This window comes from Erythrolamprus reginae, chromosome 1 (assembly GCF_031021105.1).
Source record: "Erythrolamprus reginae isolate rEryReg1 chromosome 1, rEryReg1.hap1, whole genome shotgun sequence".
NCBI lineage: Eukaryota > Metazoa > Chordata > Lepidosauria > Squamata > Dipsadidae > Erythrolamprus > Erythrolamprus reginae.
The window spans coordinates 253,959,498-253,984,598 of NC_091950.1; the positions used below are offsets into that span (position 1 = coordinate 253,959,498).

Consider the following 25,101-nt stretch of genomic DNA (forward strand, 5'->3'; position numbering starts at 1 on the left):
AGAAAAGCTTCTTTATAATAGCAAAGCATGTTTCTGAGTGAAATCCCTTCTGTTTATATTTTTTGGGAATTGTCTTTGTTTTTATTTATTTTATTTTTTTCCTTTGCAAAATTTAATTTCTGTATGTTTAGGATACTGCTTTCCCATCATCACTGTTTTACAATATATGATAATATTTACAGGAATACTTACATATTTAGTGATATGGATAACTTTGTAACAAGTGCTTTTTACTTTTATGTTCTCTTAGTATTATATCTCCACTTCACATCCCCCTTCTCCACCCAGCAATTCTCATTCTCCTATCTTTATAAATAAATAAATGATGGTGATGATGAGAAAATGTAAGAGAGGAACAGAAAACAGAGAGAGTGCGATTATATCTTGAAGCAAGCAACATCATACTAACACAAGGACAACCTTATTTTTCCTCCTCGCTTGTGTTAGTGCATCATCTTTAAGTGGTATGATTCAAGTTTCTGTATTAGTACATGAATTTGGATCATGCTTCCTTTGCAAATGGCAAGAAAGTAAAAATAAAATTTCTGTAACTGTGTATTCACATACAAGCCACATACAAGCCAACACTGCTAAGCCAACCCTCAAACCATGGAAAATGTGTCATCTCTGAATAACTTGACCCTTCAAAATTTTTCATGTTTTATTTTTCAGTTTATCCACATGTGACACATTTTTCATACTATTTTTGTTAAAAATGGGAGGGTCGTCTTATACACAATTATGGGTGTTTTAACACAAATTATATACTGTATGTGTATTTTAAAACTACTGTATATCCCAGGGGTGGGCAATTAATTTTGCCATGGAGCCGCATGAGAAATTGGGATGGTTTTAGAGGTCCGGACTAATATAATTAACTCAGTTCTACCCAATACTGTAAAGACCCAGACCCTGGCCTGAGCTAAACACCCAGACACACTCTACAAGCCCCTAATTGTTTGCTTTACAGCATATGGTACACCACAGTCACTGCGCTGTAGTGTTTGCGTGGTTTGTGTGCTTGGCCGCTCTTGGTAGGAGGTCGGGGTGCACTCCAGTGCGAGGATGAAAGAGTTCACCGCGTCTGCCGGGACTCCTCCAGTTCCTGATTTCCTCATGATTCATCAGGAAAGCAGGAACCGGAGGAGTCCTGGCAGATGCGGTGAGCTCTTTCATCCTCGCACTGGAGCGGACCCTGACCTCCGCGGACCAGTCACAGATAGTGGGCGGGCCGGTCACAGATCACGGGCGGGTCGGATGCGGCCCGTGGGCTGCTCCTTGCCCAGGTCTGGTATATACTCACAGAGAAGTCCCTCTGGACAAGCTGAACCCAATTTTGGGGGTGTATTTTGAAAGTTAAAATCCTTGGTTTATTCATGAGGATATATTGTATTTGTGTGGCAGCACGGCGGTTAGAATGCAGTATTACAGGCTGACTCTGCCTTCCATTGCCAGGAGTTCAATTCTGACTAGCTCAAAGTTGACTCAGCCTTCCATCATTCCAAGGTCAGTAAAATGAGGAGCCAGATTGTTAAGGACAATATTCTGACTCTATAAACTGCTTAGAGTTATAAAGCACTATGAAGCAGAATGAGCCTTTGTGGCGCAATGGTTAGAGTGCAGTACTACAAGCTGCTTCTGCTGACTGCTGGCTGTAGTTTAACAGTTCAAATCTCACTAGGCTCAAGATTGACTCAGCCTTACATACTCGTACTTTCAAGCTGGGTAAAATGGGGACTCAGATATGCTTACTCTGTAAACTGCTTAGAGAGGGCTGTAAAGCACTGCAAAGCAGTGTATAAGTCTAAATGCTAATACTATTCTATAATTTGGTACTTTTTTGCATTTAGGCAATTTAAAATTATTATCATGATTTAAATAGGAGGAGAAAGGAATATTATGTATGTTGTCTTGAATTATGTATAAAACCAGTAAAGCAGAATATTGAATGAATGAATGAATGTTCAATATCTATGTTGCAGGGTATAATCTGTATTACAAATTGCTTGGAATTAATCCAGATATTTAGCATTCAGATTAATACTCTGCATGGAATTATGCTGCCATAAGTGGGCAGATCCTCAGGATGAAGCTTCTCTTGGATTTTCAGCTTGTGCTCAAAAATAAATAAAGGATGTAGGTAGCCGGAAGGAACTTTGTACAATTCAGTTGTGGTTGTTTCTGAAATGGGAGCTTATAAGGACCTTCACTCATGTTCTTAACTCACATCAACATTATTACATTTCACTGTAGTTGTTTATATCCTTGAGGATCATTTGAAAACTGATACAGAAAATAGCAGCCCAGGTAGTAATGGGTTCAGCTAGTTTTGCCCATGTAATGAAAGTAGTCTTCAACTTACAACATTTTGTTTATCAACCGTTCAAAGTTACAACCTCACCTAAAAAGTGACTTACGATTGTTTTTCACATTTACATCCGTTACAGCATCCCCATGGTTATGGGATCAAAACTCAAATGACTGGCAACTGACTCATATTTATGATGGTTGCAGTGTCCTAGGGTCATATGATTCCCTTTTGCAACCTTCTGACAAGCGAAGTCAATGAGGAAGCCAGATTCACTTAACAACTGTGTTACTAATTTAATAGGTGCAGTGATTCACTTAACAGCTGTGGCAAGAAAGTTTGCACAATGGGGCAAAACTCAGTTAACAACTGTCTCATTTAGCAACATAGGTTTTGGGCTAAGTGGTGGTCATGAGTGGAGGACTTCTGTATCTCTACTGGGCTGGGCTGGTTACCAATAGGCTTATGGATGCAATTCATGGTGCTTGTTATTGTTTATAAAGCACTCTATGGCTTAAGATGTGGCTGTATTGGAGTCACATTGTAATGAATGGGCATCTATATACCTATTGAAGAGCCTTGAAGAAGCAATGCTAGTTATTTCTTCCAAGGATATGTGGTGTCTAGTGATGGAATGAGAAAGTAGTTCCAATATGACTGATATTCTGATTTGCTATATTTGTATATTTCAAAGCTGAATTACAGAATTGACAAATTCCCTGAGTTCATGATTTTATCAATCAAATCTCAAGATTATGTTTCAATTCCTGTAGTACTGCTCCACATGGTAACAGTACCAATGTGACACAGCACAGGGATTATATGGTTTATTATTGTTAATTCAGAGAATAACAGGTTGCATCAGAGCATATTTGTTGCATGTAAGAAAATGAAGTGTCCTGAAGTACATAAATGCATATCTTCGGAGAGGGGCGGCATACAAATCCCATTAATTAATTAAATAAATAAATAAATATCTAAGCAACTACCATATTTTTCAGAGTATAAGATGCATCTGAGTATAAGACACACCTTAATTTTGGAGAAGGAAAACAAAGAAAAAAGCCTTTGCCTCCCAGCAATTTGCCAAACAGCAAACAGTACGAATGATGTACACTATTTAACATTCTATATGCATTTAAAATTATTGACTTACCTCCTTGCAGCAAAAAACAGCCAGCTTCAACCTTTGCCTCTGTAGCAATTTGCCTCCATGCAGCTTTAGTTTCACTTTCATTTTATCACATGGGCTTGCTGGCAACTTCAATCAATCATCTGAGTGTTGGGAGGTGGATAATCAATGGCTTGACTATTAGGGAACACTGCTGGTGCTTTACTGGGGTCTAGTATTTATATTTTAGTGTGGCACCTTTTGTATTTAGGATTGCATTTTGGTTTGTATAGTAGTAATTTATACTTGCTAAATAGGTACTTCTCATCCAATCTGCATTAACATGAAATATATTCTGTTCTAAGCTCTACTACATACAGTATACTTTTATTATTTAAGTATATTTGTTATTATACCTAACTGTTTTCCTTTCTTCTGGCTTTATAAAATTAAATTCTCCACAGGTATCTCAGTTAACTTTTGGAATACAGTGATCCCCCGCTCGTTGCGAGGGTTCCGTTCCAGGAGCCCCCGCAACGAGCGGGTTTTCGCGAAGTAGCGATGCGGAAGTAAAAACACCGTCTGCGCATGTGCAGACGGTGTTTTTACTCCCACAGCGCTAGCGAGGAGCCGAAGATTGGGGGCGGGGCGGCTGTTTGCCGCCGGCATGGAGGGCTTCCTAGCAGCCCCCCAAACCCGGGTTGGGGGTCCGGGGGGCGCTTGGTATCGCCGGTTTTGAGCTGAGTCCGGAAGCGAATTCGCTTCCGGACTCAGCTCAAAAGCGGCGAGAATGAACGGCGTGGGCGGGCGAAGGGCGGGCGGCAGCGAGGAGTTTGCGTGGGCGGTGGGGAAACTCCTCGCTGACGCCAGCAAGAGGGGGAAGACCCAGGGAAGCCGCTGCCATCTACGCATGCGTGCCCGGCACGCATGCGTAGATGGTATTTTTGACTTCCGGGTTGAAAAATAGCGAAGTACCCTGTTCGCAATGGTTGGGGACGCAATAAACGGGGGATCACTGTATATCATAACATGCTCTAATTAAAATTGGAAACATATTGGTTTTCCATAGGCAGATGAACAAATGTCAGGCCCCCATATATTATCGACTGAAGTATCTATAAACTTTTATCACTGAGTAGTCGGACTAGTGCCAATTCCAATGGGAATTGATGTTGAACATTACTGGTGGACCATAATTTGGTCATCTCTGGCATAATGGCAATAGTTGTTTCAAAGTCAAGCAGAGTTTGAATATATATTTTTTCCTCCCAAATGTAGAGAATAAATTCTTTGCAAATAGGCAAGCTTCCAGAATCACAATGTTATTAAACAAAGATAGTTACAAAGCATATCAAGTGACTTCACTAATGCCTTTTAATATGAATGAGATAACCTTAAAAATAGTGATGCTATCATTTTCAACTTCAATTCATTGCAAAATATTCAGTTACCAAAATTACTGTACTGCATACAGGAAATTCTGGTTTGTTATAGAGAAAGTAACACAGAATTCTGGTTATATGTTTGCGGTTATATCTTTTCTATTTCAGTGTTTTTCATATTTCTTTCGTTTCTGTCTTCCAGACACTTGTTTTCTTAACTTCCTGCTGACCCAGTTTAAAAAGAGCAGTTTCTTTTGATTTGGCCTAATAGTATCTATGCACTTTCTACCCTATAGTACGTGATATTGCATTACTCATACTGGGTATACTATTAAATAATGTAACACCTTAATTTTAAATTCATGGAAAAAAATCTATGAGTCCTCAGAGAGGGGCAGCATACAAATCCAATTAATAAATTAATAAATAAATGTGATCTCTTGGAACTGAAAATGATGACACATATTAAAATAGGAGTAATCAGTGTATTTGAAATTGTTCTTTATTGCAATTGAAGTTCTGATTTTCAAATCTTAGAGATTTAGATTGTTTTGAGCAATTAAATATTCTCCATTGGATCGATGGGAGAATCCAGAATGGGTCAGTCTAGTCTCATTGCTTGCTTGATTGATTGAGTGGAAATTCTGAAGACACACTCCCTAGTTGCCCTATATCACCAATGGCAATGCTCCTAGTTATTTTCCACAGCGGTGGATGGGCAGGGTGTTCCTGGCTGCTTTGGCAGTCATATTCCGTTATTGAGGGGCTGCAGTAGCCATCCTTTGGTGTCTTGCCATCAGATTGCCATATACTACCAGGCCTCTGGACTTGTAGGCAGCCCCGAATCTTCGGAGAGGGGCAACATACAAGTCTAATATATTATTATTATTATTATTATTATTATTATTATTATTATTATTATTAATTTGTGCAGAGGCGGATCAGGGCTGAACATTTCTAGCTGCTTGGTGGGCATTTTCTCTTAGCAACTGACAGCAGCAGCCTCATGGCACATTCCGCAACTCAGCTTGCCAACAGGGGCTGGTCTGTTTGACCCCTGGACTCCCTATGGCTGCGGAAATGTGCAGACTGAAATTGGGCATTTGTGCAAACAAAATGGAGGACACCAGTGAGAGTTTGGGCCTACCTCAAGAGACAGCCGTTTTGCCTCAGGCAGTCAAGCCTAGAAGGACTGGATTGGCAGCAGCAGCCAAGATCTCAGCTAAAGCTTGGGTCCACAAGCAATCATCCAGGGTGGAGGATAAGGCAGCCAGACAGTGGCATAAGGCCTTAGATCAGGGGTCTCAAACTCACAGCCCACAGGCCAACTGCGTCCCTCGGGACAATAGTTTGCGGCCCCCACCTTAATATCAAAGTTTAATGTTAGTGCGACCTGAGTTTGATACGAATGGCACTTTTCAATGTTGTGTGCAGAGCTGAATGAACCTACCAATCACGGTGGGGTATATTGCTCTCGGAGGTGGGACATCAGCCGGGCATATTGTGAACTTGCGCCATTACCCCGGGCTGAGAAGCGGAGGCGGAAATTGCTACTCAGAAGGACAGAAAAAAAGCAGAAAAGACGCATCGGCTAAAGTTTAGCCGCTAAACATTGAAACAGTGACACCAAGTGGAATTATATATTACACAGGCCCAAACATGTCTTTTTCAAAGCCTGCAGTGAAGAGAAAGGTTGGTGATAAGCACAGACAATTTCAGGAAAAGTGGGAAGTGCAATATTTCTTTGTTGAGCACAGGGGCATCCTGATGTGTCTTATTTGCACAGAGAAAGTTGCGGTGCACAAAGAATACAATTTGAAACGTCATTACACAACTAGACATGCTGAGGAGTATGCAAAATACCAGGGAGATGAGAGAGCAAACTGGGTTGCTAATCTTAAAACATATCTACTGAGGCAACAAGGTTTCTTTAAGAAAGCAACCAAAGAGAATGATGCAGCAGTCGAAGCTAGCTAGGTGGTTAGTGAGATGATTGCTAAAGTAGGAAATCCATTCAAAGAAGGTGAATTTGTAAAAAAAGTGCATATTACAGGCTGCAAGTATTGTCTGTCCAGAAAAGAAAGGTCAGCAACATCAGCCTTTCTGCCAACACCGTAGCAGAGCACATTTCTGACCTGTCAAGTGACATTTATGATTAACTGTGAGAAAGAAAAATGTTTCAGTGTATACTCAGTTGCTCTTGATGAGACCACAGACATCACCGACACTGCCCAGCTCGTAATCTTTGTCCGTTAAATGTTAAAGAACTGTTAACACAGACATTATTATTATTACAGAATCTGAATAATAATAATTATATTTCTCTAGTCAGCAACTATGTGATTTCTTCAGTCTTCTATATCGGCATTATTATTATTATTATTATTATTATTATTATCATCATCATCATCATCATTTTCATTTTCATTTTCATTTTATTTATTATTGATTTATTTATTTTTCTTATGACTTTTTCTTATGAATTATTTTTTAACACAAAATAAGATGAAAAAATAAAGACATTTGATAACATTAGAATGTTTTTGTAAGAGCTTTTATTGTGAAAAACCTGATGCGGCGCAGCCTCACCCAGACTTTACCTCCAGCGGCCCCCTGCCTTAGATAAAGTATTTTATAGAGCTCAAAGGGGATCAAAGTGAGAGACTCAGTCTGATCTGAAGATGGCTGACAGGGTGCTTTCCCATCAGTTTTGAGGATAGGGCCATACAGCTAGAACAGTGATCAGAACAGTAGAGGCCACAGGCAGGAACCTGTTCCCCTGTGTCACAGCCAAAGTAACATCAGCACAAGGAGACAATCCTTCACAGGGACCAGGCTCATTCCTTGTGCTGATGTTACTGTAGGCTGTGACACAGAATGGGCTAAGCTATACTGTAATTTCCACTGGGTCTGCTAGTTCCAGCTGTGTGGGGCCCTCCTTGCTGGTCAGCCAACTTTCTACTGTGGTACTGAACTATTGTTTCTTCCCCAAATGAGCTATACTACCAGCCTTGGAGAGTAGAGGCTTGAATAAACCAGGATTGAACAACCCCCTAATGGTAGGTAAAGGGGTGGATTCTCCTTCATAATCTGAAAATTCCCCTTCCTGTCAAATCTCCCCTTCTGAAAGGGAAGATTGGCTACAGGCAGAAGGTTCTGAAGAATAAGGCCTGTCTAAAGCATGTCTTGTTCTTGCAGGTCTCCTTGTCTAAGACCAGCTGGCTGACCAGCAAGACTTTCTTTTTATGGAGCAAAAAATGTTCCTGGGTGTGATAAAGAGACAATGGATTCACCCAGGATATATTTCCAGTGGATCAGAGCACGCCCTTTATTGTATAGACCAGTGATGGCGAACATTTTTTTTCTCGAATGCCGAAAGAGCATATGTGGGCACTATTGCGTAAGCACGAGTGCCCACGCCCATAATTCAATGCCTGAGAAGATCAAAAACAGCTTCCCCCGCCCCCCTGGAGGCCATCTGGAGGCCGGAAATGGCATGTTTCCCAACTCCTGGTAGGCCCAGTGGCAGCCCCAGGGCAGGCAGCCCTTTAGAGGCAACAATAGGCGGTTTAGATGCCCTAAGTGATGTCAGGCCTCAGCCACCTCCATGGGGGGGGGGTGTCATCTGTCACCTAGATCAGGGAGACAATAAAGATTCTTCTTGTAACTTTTGAACTGCAGATGTTTTTATTATTGCATAATCTTACATTTATAGGAATTATCACGATGAAGTGAGTGTTGGGGAGAAAGAATAAAAGTGGCAGCTAACATCAGACAAACTATATAAATCACAAGAAGCTGAAAAATTCACCTAGAAATGCTTCCGCTGTTGTGAATATTATATTTTATGTAGGAATGGCCTATATTTGCATTACTGTATGATACTCACCTATGTGTTGCTCATTTTCCTGATAGATATACACAGGGGTTGGCTACTGCCTGGACGTGGGGGGTGTAGCGAAAATGGAGCTCTACCCCAGAGCACCCAATTTGCACTGAAATATGTTGAAAGAAAATGCAGGGCATCCTGCATAAGCCACGCCCACAGTGTGGTAGTAAAAAGTTTGATAGCCCTTCACTGGATATACATAATGAATGAAGTTATTCCTAGTAGTTATCTCTTTCATTTTCATGCACTTCTATAATAGTTATGTAGATCTATAGACCATTAAGCTATGACAATCTAATTTAGCAAATACAGCACTTAAGGGAAATGCATACTAGTCTTTCCATTGAAAAGTTATTGATTATGATGTAAATAGAACAGCAACAGTGGCATTGTCATTGTTTATTACAATATTAACATTTCTAGTTTGCTCTGGAAATACAGAATTTAAGTATACTTCAAATATTAATGTTTGGTAGGTGGCGATATGGGAGGTAGGTGGCGATATTGCGGATAATGTTTCTAGTACCATGTTTTCCCAAAAACACAACCTACCCCAAACGTAAATCCTTGCTTGATTTTTACATGTGGGCCCAATATAAGCCCTACCACCAAAATAAGCCCTAATTAAGACCCCACCCACTCCAGGGTGCACAAGTAAAAATTAAGCTAGGGTGGGGATTACCCCAACACCTGCCTTGCCAGCCTGGTGGTAATCCTTGCGAGTGAGGCGAGTCAGTACGTGACAGGCCCCCGCTCCCCCCCCCAAAATAAGACCTGGTGCCTTTTTGGTGGCAAAAAAATATAAGGCAGGGTCTTATTTTGGGGAAAACATGGGTACCCTCTTTTTCTTTGAGTACTGCATTTTTATACAGGTATATAAGGTTGTTGGTAAGACTCACGTTTAGCATCTATACATTGCCTGGAATGGCAACATATTAATAAAGGGGTATGTGGCATTGTTGTAAGCAATTTCAAGAAGAGATATGAGATGCATTCAGTTGAATTACTGGTAGGAAATATAGCATCTTAAATACAGCTCCAGTAACCTTCTCAGCTTCTCAGTTGGAAAAGAGATGATGGGCAGATGACATATGAATGTTAATATTTAATAATTGGTAGAGGGCCTTCAAAAATTGGAAATAAAATGACCTCCTTTACTTATTAGGAAATGATTGATTATATCTAAAGACTTTGAGTTGTTTTTTTGGCTTTTGGAGGACCCTTGCAGGGAATGAAATGGGCCAATTGGGCAAATAAATCCAGTACTACCAGTGTGGTAGTATATCCCTGCCCTGGAGGAAGATCAGTAATGTGTCCCAGAATTTTTTTGGGGGGAGGGAAGGGGTTAGATACAATCTAGTTGGCTTCTTGGACGTGGCAAGAGAATGCATAATCCCTAATTCCTCCTTGGATGCAGGGTCACCAAAATTCTCTGAGGGCTCTTTGTTGGGTTCTGAATATCTCCCTGTGTCTGGCTGTCTTGTTGTCATGGCACAGCTCTAGTACTTCCTCCCACAGGGGAAGAGGCACATATAAACATCCATTGTGCAATAGCTGCCCTTCCGCCATTGTGAAAGGAAAAACAGTATTTTGTTGGTCTTCCTTGAGTTCATCCTTTCAGGCCCAGGTGTGGATCCTGCTGCTGCTTTGCTTTATCCTAATCAGATGAGAACAACTTGCCTTCTTCCAGCCTTTTGTGTTGATTTGCCTTGTGGTGGAACTCATATGTGTTGGTTGCAGCTGGGGATGATTGAGGAACCTGATACTTCAGCTTGTATGTGAGGGTGCTAGAAGGTTCTTCTCAAAGCCTGGGACATGTGAGACTTAAAAGTCAAAGGGAAAGAAAAATTGTATTCAGCTGATCTGTTGGAGCATGCAAGTTTGGGTGTTTTTCAGCACCTCTAAATTTGTAGGTCTAAATAACAGGTGTTAAACTCAGATGCCACGTCATCATATGACATATCTCAACTTCCCCCCCTTCCCTAAACTGGGGTTGGCCAGGGGCGGCATACAAATCTAATAAAATATTATTATTATTATTATTATTATTATTATTATTATTATTATTATTATTATTATTATTAATTATTATTATTATTAATGCATCTAGACTGCGGGCTACAAATTTTAAACCCCTCAACTAAATGGATAGGTGGGCTGCTATATGCCAGTATGTGTCTCCATTGCTAAAAGAATCTTATTTTATTGCCAGCATCTCTTTATTGAAAATGTAATATAGTGGTACCTCTACTTATGGACTTAATTCATTCAGTGACCAGGTTCTTAAGTAGAAAAGTTTGTAAGAAGAAGCAATTTTTTCCATAGGAATCAGTGTAAACCAAATAATGCACAGGGAGGGTGGAGGCCCTGTTTCCTCCCAGGAGATTCCTAGAGAGTCCCCATGGAGGCTTCTCCCTGCCTTTTCTGGCCCTGTTTCCTCCCAGGATATTCCTAGAGAGGCCATACAGAGACTACCTGCCTACCTTTTCCCGTTACAGTTTCAGAGGCTTGGGTTTCTAAGTGGAAAATGGTTCTTGAGAAGAGGCAAAAAAATCTTCAAAACCCGGTTCTTATCTAGAAAAGTTCTTAAGTAGGGGCATTTGTAGGTAGAGGCACCACTGTAATGCCTTTCTGTTCAGTTTACTACTCTCAAGTAAACACACATGGAAATAAATCCCCCCTCCCTCCTTCTCTGCTTGGAATAGAATTGCACTCATCTCCAAGATATAGTTGGTCAGAGATGAGCAGGAACAGGTAAAGGTTTCTATTTGTTGCTTTCTTCAGTTTTTTGTAGCCATGAACTCTAGGTCCCTTCTTTTCCTCAGATTGGCTGCTTCAAAGTGGCTCTTTGTTTTTGGATCCTTCAGATTTAGAATCCAAAACAAAATTCCTTCTTGTTTTGGAGAGGGGCGATGAATGTGAGCTGAGAGGCCGATGAAGGGGGATTGAATCCCATTTTGAGATTGATATCCAAATATTCCTTGAGGATGGATAACTCTAGAGTAGACACAGGGTACTGTTTCATCACTGGGATTTGGACTTCAGGCTTCAAATTGATAGTAGATTCACCTATGGGGGTGGGGACAGATGGGGATGCGATAAGAAAGTTCCAACTCCTGCAAACACATCTGCAAGGTCTGCATACTTTTCTGGGAGAACGGATCCCCCCCTTGTCCTGCAAGTGTGTGTATGTATGTATGGTGTGTGTGTAGGGTCAGCTTTCACTATTAGTAAACAATTATGTTGGCATTTAAGTCAGGGAAATGAGATTGTCCCTTGCTCGCAGCTTATAACTGGGCCATATGGCTGAATCCACTCTATTCCCAAGATTATAAGGAGGGAGTTACATAAAGTGATGGGCATTCTGTGTTATCTTTGAATGTCAAGGCACTGTGTGATGTAGGACTGGTCCTGTCTTATCGGCTGCCCACCAATACTTACAGGACATTCTAGGGCCGTGATAGTGAAACCTTTTTTTGCTCTGGTGCCAACAGGATGCATGTGCAATAGCATGCACACACATGCCCATACCCTTAATGCCTTCCCCCCATGCATGCATGCACAGTCCGCTCCCATGTTCAACCACCGCATATGCATGCAGAGATCAATGAAGCCTCTGGACTTCCTATAGGCCCATTGGGCTGTTTTTTACCCTTCCCAGGCTCCAGGAAAGCCTCTGGAGCCTGTAGATGGAAAATAAAAACAGACCCAATGGGCCAGTGGACTGTTTTCAGCCCTCCACAGGCTCCTGAGGCTTTCCTGAAGTCTAGGGAAGGCAAAAATGACCTCCCCTGCCCTCTGGAAGGCTGAAAATCAGATGGCCAGCATACACATGTGCACTGGAGCTGACATAGGGCAATGCTGACATAGGGCAATGTTGTGAGCCGCCCCGAGTCTTCGGAGAGGGGCGGCATACAAATCTAAGTAATAAAATAAATAAATAAATAAATGCCTTGTGTACCTTAGATTTGGCTCTGTGTGCCACCTGTGGCACACATGCCATAGATTCGCCATCACGGTTCTAGGGTTTTGACTGGCAAGTTTAGTTTCTGTACTCTATATCTTTGAAATTTGTAGTTTGCCCCAGAGTCTGTGAGAGAAGAAAGCTCCACCTTATGCCTGGAAATCGAAAGTAACAATTGGGTCATTCTTTGTCAAGTGGACCAGGTGAAATTGAAGCCTTATTGGAAAAGAAACTGACATAAAAACAACATAAAAACCATGCTCTTTCTGATGAAATAAAAATGAAGATGATTGAAGGTGAGAAAACAGTGAGCAATAGAAAAAAACTTCTTTCTAATGAAGATGATTGAAGGTGATGAAACAGAGCTCTCTGTTTTCTCACCTTCAATCATCTTCATTTTTGTTTCATTAGAAAGAGCATATTTTTTTTCTATCATATATGTTGTTTTTGTGATGGTTTCTTTTCAAATAAAGCTGCAAAAATCAGTCAAGTGGACATCTGGTCCACTTGACAAAGAATGACCCAATTAAAGATGTTGGTCTGTTCTTAGCTGCCTGAAAGGTCCTCAAATGGTGGATGGCCCTGCTTTGGAGCTTGGGGCTGGGGAATTGGAGAAGGGGCAACAAAGTTTCCTCGGGGCACTGTCTGGACTCTTTCATTCTGCTTTTAGCTGGGGAAAAAATATCTTCTTCCACCAAATTTCCCTAGCTTTTTCTCCAAAAGAAAGAAAGAAATTTTAAGGATGGAGCAGTGCTGTACCAGTACCTTATCAAAGAGCTGGGGTGGCGCTGTGGCTAGAGTGCAACACTGCAAGCTATTTCAGCTAACTGCTAGATATAGTTCAGCAGTTCAAATCTCACCACCTGCTCAAGGTTGACTCAGCCCTTCCAGTCATCCGAGGTGAGTAAAATGAGGACCCAGATTGTTCGGAGCAATATGCTGATTCTGTAAACTGCTTAGAGGGGGCTATAAAGCACTGTGAAGCATATACTGTGCAGCAAGATTGATATATGCACAAAACTGGAAAAATGAAAACACTCTAACAGAAGAAAAATAGACATGTGCAGAAATGGACAGACACGTTGGAAATGAAGGATAAGGAATAGAGAGAATATTATGTAATATGGGATAAATTCTATCAATGGATTTTTAAAGTTTTAAATAGAATTTTAAATTTTTTCCCTTTATTTTTCAATTCTTTTACTGTTTTTCTTTTATATCCATTGATAGAATTTATCCCATATTACATAATATTCTCTCTACTGTATTCCTTATCTTTCATTTCCAACGTTAGTCTGTCCATTTCTGCACGTCTATTTTTTAAATTAATTCTTCTTCTGTTAGAGCAGTGTTTCCCAACCTTGGCAACTTGAAGATATCTGGACTTCAACTCCCAGAATTCCCCAGCCAGCAAATGCTGGTTGGGGAATTCTGGGAGTTGAAGTCCAAATATCTTCAAGTTGCCAAGGTTGGGAAACACTGTGTTAGAGTGTTTTCATTTTTCCAGTTTTGTGCATATATCAATCTTGCTGCAGTGATTAAATGTAAAATAGCTAGCTACTATTCCAAAATCTTGACTAGCTAAGATTCTCTGTATGGGATCTCCAAAGCATTCTTTTGAGTTGATGCATTAAATTGTCCAGCACTTGATCATTCCCCTTAGTGAACCCTATTGCCTACTTAACTGTTGCTTCCTTTAGCAGACTAGGCACAAAAGTTGCTCCATCCATTCTGCTGATCATAAATATTTCATTCTGAGAGATGAATATCCGGAATTGATCCTGGTCCCCCTGCCCAAATGTCTCTGGCAAGCTGTCATGGAAAAACAGAAGCATTGGTTGAGCTGCTGTCTGTTGAACTGCTGCTAATTGAAACATATTTTTTCACCAGTCGCCGCATTAGTTGTGTTATGGCATTCTGTAAGTTGTCATCTGGGCATCTATTTGCTGTTGGTATTGTAAGAACATAGCTGCCCACTGTCCAGTGGTTAACAGAATTCCTTGAAGATCAGAAGCCATTCTTGAAATTCTTCTGTTTGGAAGAGAGTAATAAACTGACAAGAGTGAGATCACCCCTCCCGGGTAAATTAGACCAAAAATATGACTAGATAAACTAAATCTACTTTATTGTAAAGCTATTCTAACATAATTTTGTAAGTCTGAAAGTGCAACATTTTCCCTTACCACCTTTAATGGCTCGATCCATTGGGAGGATGTGTCCTTCTTAAGTTTCTTTTTCCGATTTTTAAAACCACTGGGGGCTCCTGCCTTTTTTGTATAACTGTTTCCCCAATATTGTTTCCACATTCCATTACAAAAAAAATCCATCTTTTCTAAAACATCTCATAGGGTTTTTCTTGTAGCAAAAATAGGAGAAGGAGAAGGAGAAAAGACTTCTAGGTACGTTCTCTGCCTTGAGTTATTTATAAACAACAATAAAGATGGGATGAAAAACAAATAAATAATACTTAATCTGATGTAGTGCAATAACTAAGAGACTAATTGCACAATGATGTCTACTCAAAAGTGTATCCTTTTGAGTACAATCTTGTTTATTTCTAGGTATGTATCTTTAAAATACAGTACCTGCCTGAGATTTGGAGAAGTAACTCTTTCATTTCACTTGTGTTTGGATTGCACAATGGAGAACCACTTTTTTTACATGGTTTGCTAAAAGAGCCATAGTGATCTGGTTTGTATATACCAGTGCTGGCGAACCTTTTTTTACTTCAGACGCTGAAAATGTGCATGTCCGCACTGTCGCATGTACATGAGTACCCACACACATAATGCAATGCCCCTCCTGCATCCTGCCCCCTGCACATGTTGCATGACCACGCAGCACCACCCCTCTGTTTTGGCCTCACATCCAAAAACAGCGATAGGAGAGGGGGGAAACCTCCCATCCCAAATGGAGCTGGGAGGGGGGAAGCCCTTGTGTGCTCAAACAGCGCTGGGGTGGAATCTCCAGAGCTCTGGGAAGGCATGAGCTGTAGAAAGTGAAGAGAAAGCATGAGCTTGTATGACCCGAAAATCATTTGACTGGCGGGAGGCACTTGCACATGCGCAGTGGAGCTGAATTGATCAACGGCACGCATGCCTGCAGAGACGGCTCCGCGTGCCATTTGTACTATCAAAACTATACTATTAAAACTATAGTAGCGAGTTCACATTGTGTAAGCCCAGAACAAATCACATGGCTTAGTATATTATATGTACACAAAGCCACCAACTCAGTCAAGATTCACATAGGAGCCTCTATCAACCTCTAGAGCAGGGGTCCACAAACTTAACATTTTTAAGACTTGTGGACTTCAATTCCCAGAATTCTTCAGCAGCTGGCTGGAGAATTCTGGGAGTTGAAGTCCACAAGTCTTAAAGTTGCCAAGTTTGAAGACCTCTGCTCTAGAGTCTATGACAGTGATGGTGAATCTCTTTTTCCTTCGGTGCCGAAAGAATGTGTGAGTGTCCACACCCATAATTCAGTGCCTGGGGAGGGCGCAGAAAGCTTCCCCACCCCTCAGAAGCCCTCTGGAGGTCGGAAACAGCCTGTTTCCCAATTTCTGAAGGGCCCAGTAGGCCTCCTCAATCTCCAAAGGCTTCCCTGGAGCCAGGGAAGAATAAAAACACACTCCCCACCCCTCTGGAAGCCAAAAATGCACTGCCAGGGCCTCTGCGAGGCAAAAATCAGCTGTCCAGCACACACATGCATGTTGGAGCTGAGCTAGGGCAACAGCTCGCATGCCAGCAGATATGGCTCCATGTGCCACCTGTGGCACCTATGCCATAGGTTCACCATCACTGGTTTGTGAGATCTATTAAGTAGCATTCACTGTTTGGGGGTGTAGAGTGAGCTTAGTAAGGAAAAATATTAAATATCTTATAATATTAAAAATTGTAAATTATTCCCAATAGATGTATAGGAATGAATAGGCAACGAACAGAATCTCCGATTCTTACATGATATATTTATACAGTCACATTTGTGACGGAGGGCGGAAATTATATTGACAAGGTCGAAATCAAGCAGCAGATAACTGTAAACGTCATCAAGTACTCGGAATACCCGTAAGAAAAGACAAGTTTGGCTTTGTTTGTTTTTGTTAGGTCTTTTTTTTAAAGCCATTTTATAAATTAATATTGCTGATCTTTTGAAATGGAAGCCTTGCAACATGCAGGAACATGTTTGAAGCTGCCCTCTTTGAACAAATGAAACAGTCATGTCTTTTTCCACGCCAGTGCAGCTATTTTTGTAAGCTGCTCCCAGCTGACTCTCCATGCACCTGCATGCGAAGCAAAGTGGCTGTGCGTGCACATTCATGCAAATACAGCTAGAAAGAGTGTTTGACATCATCAGGGAGCCTGGAAAAACATATAGGTCCTTTATTGATTCAAAGAGAGGTGCTTTGTACACAGTTTCTTTGGAAGGATCTGTACTGCCCTGTTGTAAATTAACATTAACCAAGGATATGCAACTTGGTGCATTCTAGATATTTTAGGCCGCTGTTTACGAAACTCTTTGTGTGGGACTGGCTGGTTGGATTTGATTCGATTTAACATCCAAAATATTTGGAAAACATCAGCTTGTCTACGTCTGAGGCAAGCAGAAAGAATATTTCCACTGTAAAAGAGATTTTGAGGTATTTTTTTATTCATGAATTTATGAGTTTAATTTAGAAAAATTATGCACTGTTGTTTAAAATAGTAAACAATTAAAGCAATAATGTGGATTTAATGTTTTCTGCCTTTAGGTGTGTGACCTTAATTTCCCAGTCAGCATGGTCGTCCTTGAAAATTCTGGGAGCTAAAGTTCACTCCTCTAGCGTGTCTTCAGATAAGGGTACAATTTTATTATACTATTTAATATGTTTAAACATAAAGTTTTGTATTACAGCAATAATTAATGGACTTTGACATAATTGTATTGTATGCTGCACAATGAAGCTGTTGTTCCAGTACTGTGGCTTCAAATAATTTTCAAATACAGATAGTTATTGGATTTGTGATCCTCATTAGGACTTAGATTTCTGCAGTTAAGTGAAGCGGTCTTTAGGCAAAGCATCACATGACCACACTACTTAATGAAGTCAGTTCTGGTCGTTCTGGTTGCAGTTGTTAGGTAAGGTTGTTCCATTGTTAGGCAAAGACCACATGATTCTGTCCTGCGACTCTCATCACTGCTTCAGTTTCACTTATCTTCTCTGCTACAATATTTTATTTATTTATTTATTAGATTTGTATGCCGCCCCTCTCCGTAGACTCAGGGCGGCTATCTCACCTCAATTTGACAACCTATCTTTGCTGCCCCCTACCATCCTGGCTGACTTTCGCATCTTCCATGGCTGAAGAGGCATGTCTCGCTGAGGCAGCTACCGTCTCTTTGTGAGGCCTTTGTCTTGTCCATCTAACCTTCCCTCATTCCACACCCTACCTTTGCTATCCCCAGGCCAGTTGAACCTAACCCTTCCCCCTCCCAAATTGCTGACAAAGTGTATGTGACCAAGAAGCCGCTGGCTCTTTGGGCGAAGTTCATCCAGGGAGGCAGGGGTGGGTGGCAGAGTGCAGGTCATCCAAATGGGTAGAGATGGGAAGCTGACAGTTGGGAAGTTGAAGCCCATGCTGTGGTCATAAAATCAAAGATGTCTGCCAAACAATGATATTTTGATCAATTGACCTAGAGGTTGCTGCTGCTGAAACAGCTGTAAGTACTGTTTGTAACCACTAAAGGCTGTTTGTAAGTACTGTGAGAAGTTTTATGTCCAAATATATTTTATTCTTTATATGGTTCCCACTTTTCCCTTAAAATATTAATATTAAGAATTCACAATGAGAATTAGTGTGTCTCCACTAGATAATTAACAGTCAAGCTCAAGCTGGATTAATCAACTAAAATGATCAAACTTTGTCAAATAATTAACCCAAACCTAATCCACATATCAATGGATAAGGTCTGTAAACAGAAACAGAGTTAATTAAATTAGGTTGTCCTAGAGCAGCGGCCCTCAATGTTTTGGACATCAGGGATTGTTTTTGTAGAGAGAGTTTTTTTGCGGCCCAGAGAGATCATGGTTTTGGGTGCTGCCTGCATCTTATGGATGGGCCTTCGCTTGTTTGCACAGCCCAATTTATAGCATTCCGTGGCCCAGCAGGTGTTATGGATTCCTGGCCTAGAGGAACTACATGTTCACAAGAATAAACATATGTACACACACACACACACACACACACACACACATACCAAGTGTCATTCTAGAATCAGCATATATCATCAGCATATACAAATCTTCTGTAGCCCATTTCTTAACTTTTTGAAATCTTGGTGCATCTTATATACCGGTGCGTCTTATAGTCTGAAAAATATGGTAATAGGAATCTTTATTGGCATAGATCAGCTGAATGACTCCCTGATTGTCTTTACTAACTTATTTTGTTCAAACTCCTAACCATTTTTGGCACCCTCTAAAACGTTCTTCATTGTACATTGTAAATCTTAATAGTGCTTCATTTTCTAGTGTAAATCTTTCATAGATAATTACATTCCTGTTAAAGAGCCAGAGAGCTGCTTCCTCTCTGGACATAATAATGTTTTGTTTCTTATTTTGGAAGTTCTTTTCTGAGCACTTAGATTTAGTTTCATTCTTGAGCCCAGTTAGAATCTCTCTCGGATTCTTTTCTACCCATAATCCCCAATAGCAATACAGGCAGTCCTCAACTTATGAACCCAACATTTCTGTTGCTAAGCAAGACATTTGTTAAGTGAATTTTGCTTCATTTTACGACTTTTCTTACTGCAGTTAAGTGAATTGCTGTAGTTGTTAAGTTAGTATTATGGTTGTTAAGTGAATCTGGCTTCCTCATTGACTTCGATTATCAGAAAATCACAAAAAGTGTTTATATGACCCTATACTGCAAACATCATAAATACGGATCAGTTGCCAAGCATGTGAATTCTAGTCACGTGACCATGAAAATGCTACAATGATTGTAAGTATGAAAAATAGAATAGAATAGAATAGAATAGAATTTTTATTGGCCAAGTGTGATTGGACACACAAGGAATTTGTCTTGGTGCATATGCTCTCAACGTACATAAAATAAAATATATATTTGTCAAGAATCATGTGATACAACACTTAATGATTGTCATAGGGGTCAAATAAGCAATGAAGAAGCAATATTAATAAAAATCTTAGGATATACGCAACAAGTTACAGTCATACAGTCAACATGGGAGGAAATGGGTGATAGGAATGATGAGAAAAACTAGTAGAATAGAAGTGCAGATTTAGTAGAAAGTCTGACAGTTTTGAGGGAATTATTTGAGGGAACATAAGTCACTTTTTTCATTGCCATTGCAACTTCAAATGGTCACTAAATGAACTGTTGTAAATCGAGGACTACCTGTATTGCAATAGTGTTGCCTTAATTTCTGAGGGTATTCATTTTCCTGAAATTCTTTAGAATGTGTTCCTTTTGGCATGAGAGTTGTGGTTTTTGTTGCAAAGGAGAATACTTTCCAGCATTCATGCATGTATGAAAGGAATTGAAGAAGCGTGGGGAAGTCTGACGTGAGAGCTAAACTTTTGCTGTTTTGGCAGCAACTTGGCTAGCCACAAGCAGAGATGGAGGTAACTTAGGGTTAGTAAGGCAATTCATTTTTTCTCCCATTCAATTGTGTATGATTTTTAGAGATTGCCTGAACAAGTCCCTGCACAGTGTTTCAGAAGTGGTTTGCCATTGCCTCCTTCCTTGGGTTGAGTCAGTGGCCCAAGATTATCCAACTGGCTTTGTGTCCAAATTGGGACCAGAACTCACAATTTGCAAGTTTCTACTCTGATGCCTTAACAAGAACACAAAACTGGCTCTCTAATAATAGATCTCTTGTACCGACAGACTTAGAGTACAGGTTTTTGCTCGGGTAAGTGGTCTTACATGAATCAATTGGTAAACCTATGCAAAAGTTAATATATTTTACTTTTCATCTTCAATGACCATAATTCAGGAGGGAAGTAGGCATACTGGACTTCCCTGTATGAAAGGGTAGAGTTAAATGATTTAGATTTCAGACGAGATAAAAAAGAACTCATCAAATTTCTTCCTTCCTTCCTTCCTTCCTTCCTTCCTTCCTTCCTTCCTTCCTTCCTTCCTTCCTTTCTTCCTTTCTTTCCAACCCTTCTCGAGGCCACTCAGGACGACCATACCATACCATACCATACCATACCATACCATTTGCAGACCATACCAACAAGAATAGCCAACATTCCAGAAGATAGGCTCAAGATGCAGAAGGATCTCAAGAGACTTGTACACTGGCCCCTATCTAACAAAATGAAATTCAGTGATGAGAAAAGTAAGGTTCTGCATTTAGGCAAGAAAAACCAAATGGACAGATAGAGAATAGGTGATACCTGGCTCAATAGCAGTAACTGTGAGAGAGATTGTAGTCCTAATGGACAATCACTGCCCAAAAAAGTCATCTTTGTTGCTCTCTTTTTTTTTTTGCATTCTTTCCAGAGTCTACATCATTTTTATATCATGGAGACAAAAACTGGATTTAATATTTTAGTTTTAGACTTAGATCTGCATTAATTTTAATGCAGCCCTAAACTGCATTAACTGAGGGGTAGAATCAAGGTCACCATAAATGTTAATACCACTTTATAATGCCTTGATAAGACTAAAATTAAAATATTGAATCCAATTTTGGTTTTCATGATATAAAAAAGATGTAGATTCTGGAAAGAATGGAAAAAAAAGAGAGACAGAGAGAGCAACAAAGATGATTAGGGAACTTGGAGACTAAAAACATATGAAGAACAGTTACAGAAAATGTTATTCTTTAATGAAAAGAAGGAATAGAGGTGACAATATACCAGTGTTCCAATATCCAAGGCGGTGCCACAAAGAATAGGAGAGTAAACTTACTCTCCAAAGCATCTGAAGGCAGGACAAGAAGCAATGGATGGAAGCTAATCAAGGAGAGAAACAACCTAGAACTAAGGACAAATTTCCTGACAAATTGAACAATTCTGAAGACAAGAACAGGTTGTCTCCAGAAGTTGTGGGTGCTCCAACAATGGAGGTTTTTAAAAAGAGATGGGATGACCATTTGTTTGAAATGTTATAGGGTTTCTTGCTTGAACAGGGGCCTGGACTAGAAGACCTCCAAAGTCCCTTCCAACTTTGTTACTAGCTCGGCGGTTAAAGACATTGAGTTTGTCATCTAAAAAGCTAGAAGCCTGGGTTCAAAACCCAAGCACTATGCAATCGTGGGTGGGTTCATGTTACTTATCCCAGCTCTTGCTCACCCAGCAGTTTGAAAGCATGCAAATGCAAGTAAATAAATAGATACCAGTGAGAAAACAACTGTGTTCCATGCTCCTTGGTGTATAGTCATGCTGGAAATATCTTTGCTCAATTCTGGCTCCCTCTGCTGAGAAGCAAGAGATGAACACCATCCCCTAGAATCAGACCAAAGTAGAAAGGGAAAATCTTTACTTTTACCTTAATTGAGTTTTGGGTATGTTGACTAGGAATCTCTGATAACTAGCTGTTAGTCCTGTCCCTGGAAATACCTTCTAACAGTTTATGGCTTCCACGTTATCTCTTTCCTATTTATTTATCTAGTGCATAGGTTGGATTAACTTTCCCTTTATTGTCCAGTTTCCAGCAAAACTTGTACACTAACAGATGAACCTTCTTTGTGTGATTCTGTTGAAACATTCTGTCTTGAGGGATGTATAATCCTTTGTCTCACTGCTTTATGCTTTTATTTTGGAATGCTTTTAATTAATGCATTAGTTCCGTGACTTTGTTCTATGCTGCAGTGACTCTGATTTTTTTACATTTTATAAGAATGGCTAAAATAATAAAACTGCATTAACCTTTGTATTATTTTTATTACTTTTTTATTTAAAAATGTTTTTATCCTAGCCTATATGATTTTTGCATCCAATCTCTATTTTATTTATCTTATTAAAAAGCATGTGGTGAAAGTTGCAGTTGATTAAAACCATGTTGTGTGGTGGGTAAAAGTCAATCCCTATGGCCTATCTCGTGATGACTACAGCTGTAGATGTTTGCAATTCAGAATGTAAGAATAATTTAATGATCATGAATTATCATATGATATAAAGTGAAAGAAAGAAAAATTGATTTCTTGGTGCCTTGAAACTTAGAAAAAGGAGAAATATGTAATGGAATTGAAGAAAGATGGTCTGATTTTGTGGGTTATAATTGATGAATACATGCCTAGAAGTGGAAATGCAATTTTAATTATAAATGATAGCTTTGAAATATATACCAGCAAATGAACTAGGTTTGAGTCAAAAGAGTACAGAAAAAGTGATTATGTTGAAAATGGTAATAAGTAAAGGCATTGAAAAAGAACATGGTTTAAATGTAAGCCCATTAACACATGGCAAAGAATAGAAACTTGATTGATTTGATTGTTATGATTGATTGAGAGAATTTGAGAAGGGAGACCAGAGGTTCGGAATGTGGGAATGGCCATTTTGTGGATGATTCTCAGATTTGAGAAAAAAACTGGAGGTGGAAGAAAAGAAATCAGAATGAAAAATAATTACTATAGATCTATGCCTGGCAGTTGTAAGAATTTTGTTTTGTTCCTCTTGATTTTTTACATTTTATAAGAATGGCTGAAATAATAAAACTGCATTAACCTTTGTATTATTTTTGTATTATGTATTATTACATAAGGGGAAATGTGGGACAGGTGAATGCAAAAACTACTGGACATGTTTGTTAAGGATATCTTAAGTTTGCTGTATTCTGTCTGAAACTGCAGGTAATAACAAGTCGAAAATCTGAAAAATGTTGTTATGGCATTATGCCAGCCATGAGAAGTACAATTTCATTAAAGTTAGTAGACAATTCCAGATGGGGTGAAAACTTATATTAGACTTAAAAAATTACATAAAATAAGATTTCTAAATTACAGTATGTATAACATAATTTTTTTAAAAAAATACAAAATAGCAGTTAAATGACTAGGGGGGTTTTTTCATAGCAAGTTTAGGTTGTTTAAGATTTGTTTTGGGTAACTATAAGAACCTCATCTGCATCTTTGTTCAGTACTGAAGCCACTTCTACAGACATATTCTGTACCACTTCAAAAGCAACTGCAAACTTATTGTTCCATGGTGTCAGTAGCTTTGGAAAGCTGAGCTGGTTTATTTCTAGAACAGCTTGTTTTTGCTGAGGGATGTTTTGGTTTATTTGTTTGTATTATTTTTGAGATGTTTCTTCACACAAGGAGTCTTGCCTTACTTTTCCTGCTGGTTTCTGAGCTTCTACCGCCGTTGCTCTTTATTCTTGAAATTTCAAGGCAGTAAAAGTGAAGACGATCGTAGATCACCATTAAATTGCTCTGAGTAGTTGGGAAATGACAATGATGGCTATTAGAAAAATATCTTAAACTGAATCAAACAGAACTTACTCTCTATGTTTATACGCCTACCTATTAGTTACGGTATTCATTTTATGCACAGAAATACATAATTATTAAAAGTCCATAAAGATAATTATTAAAAGTCCAAAAAGATAAAAAACAATAGTAGTAATACAATCAGAGAGAAAATTATACCTGATAATGGGTCCCTGCAGTTTTTCGGCAACATTTTGAATGTGGATTGCTATTGCTTTTTTTCCCCAAGGCTAAGAGAGAGTGATTGGTTCAGAGTCACCCAACTGGCCTTGTGCTTAACATAGGACTAAAATTCAGCATCTCTCTTTTGGTGCCTTAACAACTACACCTAACTGGTTCTTATAATATTAACTAGTAGCTGGATACCTGTCCTTCATTGTGAAATGATGTAATTAGGCTTGAGAAATTGACAATTAAAGCTTGAAAATTAATGACTAGTTATGATTGGGCTTGATACATTGACACTTAAAGCTTGAAAGTTTATGTAGAATATGTAACTCCTTAGCATCAGAGTATGTTAATATAAGGCAACTGGTAGTTGGAACAGAGTTCTTTTCAGATGGGGAGGGAGAGTAGAAAGTCTAAACTCTCAACCCGCAGGCGAGATGAGTCACACACTGGCCACGCCCACACCCGGTTTAGTGAAGGGGTAGCATCAGAGTGTGTTAATATAAGGCAACTGGCAATTGGAACAGAGTTCTTCTCAGGTGAGGAAGGGGAGTAGAACATCTAACTCTTTATCTTCAAAGTGTGTTAATATAATACTGTATAAGAAATACTATTGTGATAGTCATTTCGAAAAATCCTTTCTTAGGGAGCACCTAGAAGCCAAGAGAAACACATGTGGCAAGTTTCAAGTTTGTAGGTTTTACAGTTCTGGAGATTTCGTGATGAGTTAGTGGTATTAGGCTTTTATATAGAGAGATATAGAATTAGCTTGATTCTGTTATCATTTTATTAAATCTAGGCCACATAGAAACATCCTGTTTCATCTTCTCATTT

The 25,101-nt window shown here is 39.6% G+C and overlaps 1 protein-coding gene across 3 annotated transcripts in view; it reads left to right on the forward strand.

Annotated features, from left to right (window-relative positions):
* The window catches only part of CYRIA (CYFIP related Rac1 interactor A), an 84,311-nt gene that overhangs the window by 4,076 nt on the left and 55,134 nt on the right, over nt 1-25,101 (forward strand). Inside the window, exon 2 of one of the 3 annotated variants that reach the window (XM_070738591.1) lies at nt 17,405-17,493. The exons of 1 other annotated variant lie outside the window; for it this stretch is intronic. The gene's annotated coding sequence lies outside the window, so the exon portion shown is untranslated. Of the gene's footprint in view, nt 1-17,404; nt 17,494-25,101 lie in introns of those variants that run through there. One more of the 3 variants, XM_070738609.1, reaches the window with a different exon arrangement.